Source organism: Macaca nemestrina, chromosome 7, assembly GCF_043159975.1.
Source record: "Macaca nemestrina isolate mMacNem1 chromosome 7, mMacNem.hap1, whole genome shotgun sequence".
Lineage (NCBI taxonomy): Eukaryota > Metazoa > Chordata > Mammalia > Primates > Cercopithecidae > Macaca > Macaca nemestrina.
The window spans coordinates 24,777,158-24,787,446 of NC_092131.1; positions in this window are offsets into that span (position 1 = coordinate 24,777,158).

Consider the following 10,289-nt stretch of genomic DNA (forward strand, 5'->3'; position numbering starts at 1 on the left):
TAGTAGTGGATAGAAAGGGTTGAGGAGTAGGTGCTAATGAGTATGTGGTTGTTTTAAGAAGGATAAATATATTCCAAAAGTAGACTGTGGTGATTGTTACACAATACTGTGAATAAACTAAAAATTATTGCATTGTATAGTTTAAATGGATGATTTGTATGATATGAGAATTATACCCCAATAAGTAATACTCCTGCATAGGTAAACTAAAAAAATAAACAGAATAGAGAGCCCAGAAACAAAAGCACTCGTATACTTCAACTTGATTTATTACACCACTGGGTTTTCAAATCACAGGTAAAAATAGATAATAATTAGTAAATGGTTTGAGAACACTTTGTTATTCATATGGGAAAAATATGAAATTGAATTCTTATCTTACAGTCTACAAAATATTTTATTCCACAGAGATTAAGTAAGTAAATGCTATAGACAAAATGGAAACATTTTGAAAAAATATAAAGCATCTTTATTTCTTTGGAATATTTAAGAAAAAGCAAGGCATGGTAGCTCATGCCTGTAATCCCAGCACTTAGGGAGGCTGCTTGAGCTCAGGAGTTCGAGACCAGCCTGGGCAACATTATGAAACCCCATCTCTACAAAAAGTACAAAAAATTAGCCAGGCATGGTGCCGTGCACCTGTAGTCCCGGTACCTGGGGGACTGAGGCAGGAGGATCCCTTGAACTTGGAAAGTTGAGGCTGCAGTGAGCCGAGATCATACCACTGAACTCAAATCTGGGGGGAAAAAGTGAGCAAAGTGAGACCCTGTCTCAAAAAAAAGAAAGAAAAAAATCACTAAACAACTAAATATAAAAAGCATAAAGTTGACAAATTTTGCTATATTAAAATTAAGAACTTCTGATTACATTAATATACCACCATAAACATGAGGATAAGGCACAAGCTAGAATATTTACAGCATACTTTTAAGTGACCAGAGAATTAGTATTTAAATGAATGGTATATGAGTATACCTTTATACTCCAAATTATTTTTAATATCAGTATCTAAATGAATCATAGTATAATTAGTATCCAAATAAAAGAATAACGAATAAGCAAAAGACTAACACCGTCATAAAAAATGTGAAAAGATATAAACTGGAAATTCACAGAATTAGAAGCCGGCATGGTTGATAGAAGGATGACAATTCTTAGACCTTATTACTAATTTTGAAAACTCTTAAAACTGCAAGGAGTGCATCCATTGGTCTGGCAAATATTATAAGACCAGGTCTTGCCAAATACTGGTGCTGGTATGGAAAATGTATATCTTCATGTGCTTTGGAGGGCATATAAATTGTTATAAACACTCTGGAGAAGGATTTTGAATTATCTTACACATGTGAAGATGTTCATAACTCATGCCCCAGCAATTTCTCTCTTATATGTATTCCCTATATTAGCTTTTGTACACCGGAAGATATTCATGAAAGCATACATGCCGCTGTTGTTTGTAACACTGAGAAAATGTAGAAAGTCAATAGACTCACCGTAGAGTACTATAATGTGGTAGCATGGGTGAATAGCTCAAGAATAATATTGAAATATAAGAGGAGGCCTTAGAATAACACAAAAGGCAAAATCATATTTCTATGTCCCTAAAAGAAATGTTTAGGAATGTAGAAAATGTGGAATGTAAGGAAAAGATATCGAACAGACCAGGGTCAGGCATATTCTACACCTCGGAGCTGCTAGTAAAGCTATGTTGTGGGTATGTGGATGTTTGTTTTTATTTTTATTGTTTTAAAAAAGCAATTAATGGTTAATGTAATATTTTGCATATATAATTATTATGAAAAGAAAATTTTTATTTGTATAGAGATTTCTCAGTGGAGAGTAAGGAGGTAAGTTATTTTTGTTGTTGTTCTGTTTGTTTGTTTGAGAGACAGGGTCTTTCTCTGTCTCTGTCTCCCAGGCTGGAATGCAATAGCAGGATCGTAGACTATAGCTCACTGCAGCCTTGATTTCCTGGGCTCAAGCAATCCTCCCTCCTCAGCCTCAGCCTCTCAAAGTGTGGGATTACAGCTGTAAGCCACCATACCTCGCCTTTTTTTTTATTATTATTATTAATTCATTTTAGTAACTCAAGAATTTCAGACTATTTACTTCACTCATCTTTGTAATTGGTAAAGGTATCTAAGCAAATATTAAATGACATGAGAGTTAATCTAATTTAATGAAAAAATTCTATTACAACTACTTGATTTTCACTATTTTGGGGTAATTTTCCAATGAAAAATTTAAATGTTACTTTACAAGGCTAGATAAAACACTTTTGTTCATTAAGATAAATTGCTAAACCATATTTCAATTTTATCTGTTCCTCTATATCGTAGCGTTTTTTGTTTGTTTGTTTGTTTGTTTTAAGACAGGTCTTGCTTTGTTGCCCAGGCTGGGGTGCAGTGGCATGATCACGGCTCACGACAATCTCCACCTCTCAGGCTCAAGCAATCCTGCCTCCTAAGCCTCCTGAGTAGCTGAAACGATAGGCATGCTGTTTTATTTCTTATCTACGTATATGGTGGAGGTTTCTTGATAGAACCTATAAGGTGGAAACTTTCTTCTGCTGCCTTCCTGGTGTATCAGAATGGACAAACAGCCCTGGGGCTGGGTGTCTTGCAGAACCCAACTTTCTTCTTAATTTATAAATTGCTATAGATGACATTTATCATGTTTTTAGTTAAATATTTCCATTAAAAAATTCCATCAGAGAAAAGTAAATCTAACGTAAATTAACTCCAGTCCATCTTTTTAATTGTCACTCTTTATAATTCTCAATAGAATGTTTCCATAAAACCAGTTTTACTAGATGGTGTGATAAGAAAATAAATTTTAGTTTTGATTGCTTTAGAATATAAAGTCCCCTCAATATTTCATTCATTAATTTTAATTACACCATTTGTAAGTAGTTTATGGTGGACTGGCCCTGAGCCAGACTCTTGTGTGCACAGGCAGTGCACTTCAGTGATGATGTTTCTCCCTTCCATATGTCACATCAAGAAAAGGAGACTACTCTACTCATATGATCTATTTTGCTGGAACAATATCAGGCTTATTACTGGGCTTTACCAGTTTTTCAGAGCATTCATTTTCTACTCTACAGAATATAAAAATCATATCTCTATATAGGGTCCATTTTTATAGACGGACCAATGAGTGTCTGAGTTCAAACGGGTCTATAAAGAGAAGGGTTGACAGTCAGTCAACACAGATTTATATAAGAAGGGAGATAAAGAAATGAAAAAATAATATAAAGCAAAAGAGAAAAAGAGATTGAGAGAGATTAGTTTTATTTTTGTTTTGTTATAAAGAGCTATTTCTTTTCTGTAATTTCCCAAAGCTGAACTATTCATTCACTTATTCACTGATTTAATAAACACATTTGGAGAAACTGCTGGAGTCAGGGAATTACGTTAGGTAACACTGCAAAATTTCTTAAAAGTGTTCCCCAAAATTTCTCTCTAATATTCCTTGATAGAAAAGGTTTAAAGGCTATGTTACTTTAATGAAGGGACTGATGAAGGTTAAACAAGATTTTTACTACAGAACTTGCATAAATTGTTGAAAGGACATATAACCTAAACAAAGGGGTTGAAGAATGTTAAACGAGTTTGTTTATTGCAGACATTCTCGTGACCTTTAATTTATAAGTATGCATTATAAATCTCTAACAGAAGCATATTCTATGCAGATTTTTCTAAGAATATTTCATTGAATAATCATTTTTATGTTTGTTTTTCATTTTAAGTTCATTTTAAGCAATGAAAAAAGACATGAAAATGATTATTCAATCAAATATTTTAAGCATTTAACCCTGAATGTGAGTTTAAGATAGAAAGCTGATCTTTGTAGATTCACAGTTCTAAATATAACTGGCAGATGGGAAGAGGAGGCTTGGTTTTGTTCTTTTGTTTTTGTGTTTATAGTTTTATTTTTGGAAAACATCATGTTTGCATTAAATATTTAATATCCTCTCTTATCAAAGTGGTCATTTTGTTTTCTGTTTTTCTTTCTAGCTATATTGGGTATGATTGACAAAAATTTAAGATGTACAGTATTTAATGTAGGCATATGTTTTGAAATGATTACCAAAATAGGACTAATTAACATATCCATCACTTTACATAATTACCTTTTTGTGTTATTTAATACTAACAATTTTTGCTTTTGTATTGAATGGTTCTTCATACATACTAATTTATGCAGCAATTAGTTATTATATGTTATTATATACCAGACACTAAAAATAGGAAATGCATTTTTGTAATAATTTTGAATATTTTAAACTTAAATTATATCTTTAACCTACAGAGTGTTATGGCTTCTTTAGGAGCTTAAATGGCTTTAATAACATTTGTTGACAAATTAATCATTTCTGTGACACTTATGGATCATAATAATTCAAGTAAAATTTGAGTGTAATTGAAAAATCTCATATCAGTAAATATTCATTTTCATTACTCTTCAGCAAAAAGAAAAAAAAATCTGCTTTATAAGCAGTTGATTACAAATTGTATGACTATATCTGAAAATTTGGAAAACAACACTTAACTAAATATATTCTTTATGTTTCTGCTACAGAAAAAGAGAGAGACTGAAGAAGAAGAAGGAAATAAATACTTAAAAATGTGTATCTAAGCTGTATTTAAGCTAAGAGACGGTGACGAGGGGGGAAATGTTATTATAATTAAGAAGGAACTACTGAAGCCATATAACCTCGTTAATCACCTTTTGCCAAAATCTCAAGCCATTTTAAAAATAGTCTGTACCCAAGACATGAATATACCTTTAACAAACTCTTAACTTTCTGCTAAATTGCCTAAAAACAGTCAAGAACCCTGCAGTTAAAAGGTTGTACAAGTGAGCCTATTAAAAGTAATAAACTAGGATCTGTTTAATTATATGATTTGTTAGTAACTGTCATTGAAAAACAAAATTGAGCAGGATAATATCTGAATAAGCATTAGATTTAAAAAGGGGAGATGTGCTAATGAAAAATTACCTCATTAGCAATGATTAATAACATAATTTGCAAACATTTATATGTGACCCAATAAAAACAAATGTGGAAGGTTAGTTTTCAAATCTGGTAAGAGCTGGCAAAACCTTGTTTAGACTAGAGCAAAATGTGATTCCTTTCCAGGCTTTGAAGCTGAGTCAACACAGACAGAATGAAGTGTAGATTTATTTTGGACAATTCTCTATAATTTGGATCACCACAGAATCTTTTCCAAAGTTTACTGCATAATTTTGACTGCTTTTTTACTCACTCTGTATACTTTGTGTATCTAGAACTAAAGAAGGTGTAAATGGTACCGGAAGGGTTATGGAGAGTATTCAAAAATCAGCCATGTTTGTTTAAAAACAAAAAATTCAAAAAGCTATATGTTTAAAAATAAAGAAATTGACACATGTGCACTAATTTTATTTCTCAAAAAATAATTTCTATGTTAAGATTGGCATGGTGAAATTAGTTTTTAAACAAAAACTGGGACCTATGATTTGACAATCCATGTCTTCTATGTGAAATATTTATAAGGACAGTTTTGCAGTGTTTTAAAATTGAACCAATTTAGTTATACAATTAGCAAATCACATTTATTAAAAATGTATCCTCTTTCAACCAGAATATAAGCCTATCATTTATAAGAAAAATGTGGTATTCAACTTGTTATCATCAGATTCTAGAGCCTTGTGTGTAGATTTTGTACATTAATCTTTTCAGTGGTTGAATAAAATCTTATAGGTAATTAGAAATTAACTGGAAAACCCAAGCTGTCTGGTCAGTTTACATTTAGGCAGTAGAGTCAGGTTTCAGATAATCTCTTCTGTATTACCACAGTGGTTTTTGTTTGTTGGTTGGTTTGTTTTGAGATGGAGTTTCGCTCTTGTTGCTGAGGCTGGAGTGCAATGGTGCGATCTCAGCTCACTGCAACCTCCACCTCCCGGAATCAAGCGATTCTCCCGCCTCAGCCTCCCTAGTAGCTGGGATTACAGGTCCCTGCCACCACATCCAGCTAATTTGGTTTTTCGTAGAGGTGGGGTTTCACTGTGTTGGCCAGGCTGTTCTCAAACTCCTGATCTCAGGCGATCCACCCGACTCAGCTTCCCAAAGTGCCATCATGTTTTGTGAGAAGACCTTTCCTTTTATGTTGTGTAAAGAATTACAATTATCCATTTTACACAGCTCATGTCTAAATGCAGCAAGGGAATGGACTAGGGCACAGTTCAATTGGGCCACACACAGTGTTGTTGCAGTCATTTTTACAGATGAGCATGTGCTATTGCTTGACCTATAGAGCTTCAGCATTCCCTATTATCTTGAAACCAGAGGAGGAAAATCCTGGAACTTAGTTCTGTCAGTCTGTCAGGATTTCAAGAACATGCCCTATTCCTATACCTCTCCCTGTGCTTCTTCTGAATTTTTGGACATTGGGCGAGAGAATTTTGTGACCCTCTTTAATAGGAAAAACTATTCCCAACTATATCTTCTGTATCGACTGTCTCTATTTTGATGTTACTTGATCTGATTTAAGACAACGGCACTTTTTTATGAAAACAAATTTGACTACTCTGCATTCTATTTTTCCTTTGGTTTTTAGTGTCTTTAGAATAATTCAAACTAAAAGAATCTTATTCTGGGTAAAGGAAAGTCTACTATGAAGCATGCTTATTGAAAAGCCCTCATCTTTTCATCAATCTTACCACCGTGTCTCCAGATATAGAGAGATCTCTATTGATAACATGCTCCTGGAGATGAACTTTAAAATAGTTAACATAATGGCAGTGATCTAGCTTAGAGCAGAGACTATCTAATCCCAGTTTTCCTTCATTCTCTCATTTTCTACTTTCTCCTTATCCATCTCCCATCTTCTTTCTCATGATTCATGATCTAATATTAATTTTATATGCTTGTTGCTATGAAGCACTTATTTCCAGGGGCATAAGGGTATGTGTGACAAAGCCTCAACTTATGTTTAAAGACTCTCCCTTCTCCCGATATCTTATATACAAGTTTATGCACATAGGCAGCCTATGACAAATTCCCACAAAACATACTCACATATATATTCTTTCATATTGATTTAAGAAGACATAACTTCTTAAATGTAATCAACAAATGTTCTCTTCATATAAGATCTCCGTATTCTAAACTGTAGAAAAGTAGCGCAAGTATCTATACCTCTTTATGATTGCTAGACTCCTATCTACATGAACACAGTAAATGAAAGACAAACAAAACACAGAAAAAATTAGGCTGCACTAATGTTTCTCTAGGATAAAATTAATACATGAAATATATGCATTTAAAAATATTTGATTTTGAAATTTAATGCCTATCCTAAGGTTTTTCATTAAGGTTAATTATTACTTTTATCTACTCATGTGTTATCTGTTTTGTTTAGTACAAATTTTTGTATGAACTTGAAAAATGTAGAGGAGTTAACAAGCTTCTGAAACAATCATCTTCTAATGAGAAAAACTTTACATGCAGGCTCATGTCTTAGTTCGTGGTCATATTTTGATTGTTAATGAAGAACTAAGATAATGCATTAGCTTACAGGATTCATACTGACCTTTTATCAAAGGATTTCTGTTGCAACAAATCCTATCACTCATTCACTCACTCACTCACTCACTCACTCACTCACTCACTCACTCACTCACAGTAATGTTGTAGTTGGAAGGGCCAACTGAGAGGTTACAGCAGAAAAATGAACAAGCTTTAAACGTCGATACTTGTGAAATCCAAGAAGCATAGCTAAAATAAGTAGTTTTAACTAGTTTAAAACTACTTAAAATATTATCTTTAAGACAAGATTAAGTATCAAGTTTATGGTAGATCCTGGTAATCTGAAGAATGCCGCCTTCCAAAACAACACGCCCTAATCTTCCAAGCCTGTAATATGTTAACTTATGTGGGTACAGAGATTTTCAGGATGTGATTGAATTCAGAATCTTGAGATCCTGAGATTAACCTAGATAATTAAAGTAAAGCAAATATGAGTGCAAGATCCCTATAAGAGTCAGGCAAGGGGATCAGAAGATTAGTAGGAGGTGTGATGAAGGGAAGGAAAGCAAGAGGTTAGTGTGGTGCAGAGAAGGGGACCCCAAACTGAGACATGTGGGTGCCCTCTATCAGCTGGGAAAGACAAGAAATGAATTTTCCCTTAAAATCATCAGAGAGAACCACCCCAGCCAATGTCCCTGAGAAGGAATTTGGACCTCTGGCCTCCAGAACTATCAAAGAATACGTTTTGTTACCTCAGCAATAGGAAACTAACATACAGACATAGATCATTTTTGAGGGGCATAGGGGAGAATCCAAAAGAACTTCAGATGTCCTTAATGATGTTCTCCTTCTTTTTTACAAGTGACACGTGAGAAAAAATATGATGATGAAAATTACCTTTTCCATATAGTTTAATATTCACACTACACTGAAAAAAATCTGATTTTAACGCCATTTTACATTTTTCCAACATCTCTTCATTTCTATTTAATTCTCAAGGATTAATATAATTAATCTATTTGTAGGTCAAAAATCCTAAACATTTTATTATTTTTATGTCTTCTGTTTAAGATAAGAGATTCTCGTATAATTAGCCTTATTTAAAATTTAGCATGCAAATGTGGCAATTTGTAAAATAAACTTGTGTCATTGAATTTTGATTATAAAGTTCAGAAAGAAAGGAAATAGAATTTGTTGCCTGGACATCAGAAAATGTGGGTTCTACCTTGACTTAGTACATTCAAGCATCTATAACTAGCATACCCTGATAGATTTACACCCCATAAATGTACTTCTCAGTTTCAGAGGCTGGGAAGTTAACAGTCAATGTACCAGTATATTGGATGTTTGATGAGGGACAGTTTCCTGATTCATAGACAGTCTTCTCATTGAAATCTCACATGGCAGGAGTGAGGAGAGATCCCCCCGGAGCTTCTTTTTTAAAAGCACTAATCCCACTCATGAAGGCTCTGCCCTGATGACCTTTTCACTTCCCAAAGACTTGACCTTCTAATACCATCATTGGTGATTTAGTTTTCAACATATTAATTTTAGGGAGGGCATAAACATTCAGAACATATTATTGTCCCTGGATCCCAAAATTCATGGTCTTCTCAGATGCAATACTCTTCTCATACATTTCATTCTATCATTTCCAAAGTATTAATTTGTTCCAGCAGTAACTAAAAAGTTTAAAGTCCAAAGTCTCATCTAAATATTACCTATGTCAGATAGGGGTGAGACTTAGGGTACAATTCATTCTGAGGCAAATTGTTCTCCATCTATGAACTTGTGAAATTAAACACATAATGTGCCTCTAAAATACAATTGTGGTTCTGGCATAAGATAGATACTCCCATTCAAAAAGAAATTTGAAAGAAGAAAAGAATGAAATGTCTCTAGCAAATCTAAACCGTTAAGGCTCAAGAACATATATATATATATATATATATTTTTTTTTTTTTTTTAAATTTGGCACTCTGTCCTTCAGACCTGCTGGAGCCAATTACACGGTTTTGCTGGACACAACCTAAACTGCAGCTTTCATGGGTTAAGTCATATGCCTAAAGAACTCCTTGCTCAGAATTGCCTGACAGTGGCTTTACCCATTTAAGGTCATAGGAATATAACTCTTGCAAGCTGGACCTTTGAAGGGAAGGGGCAACATTAATGATTTCCATTTTATTCCATTGTCTTAGAAAATAGGTCCTCATTTTGGTTTACATGGATGACTAATTTCCACATTGTCTTGATGAACAGCTTCTAGCTTCAGTTGAGATGGCTGAACTTTATTCTCTTTACTACACTCTTACTCTCTTTCAAACAGGCTTTCTTATTTTTGCAATATGGATAGACTGAGAATTTTCCTAATTTTAAATTTCTATTTCTCTTTTGATGAACAATTCTGTCTTTAAATCATTTCTTTATTCTCTCATTTTAACATAAGCAGTCAAGAGGAGCAAGGCCATTCATAAACATTTTGCTTAGAAATTTACTCTGTCAAATATCCAATTTCACTATGCACCATTTCTATCCTTTCACAAACCACTAGGACGCAAACATAATTCAACCAAGTTCTTTGTCACTTTATAGCAAGAATTGCGTTTTCTCTAAAATCCAATAACATGTTTCTTATTTCTGTCTGAAACCTCATCAGAATGACCTTTACCATCTATATTTCTGACAATATTGTGTTCAAAATATCTTAGGTATTCTCCAAGTCAATCGAGACTTTCCCTAAATCACTCCACCTCTCCTTCTAAGCTTTTTCCAA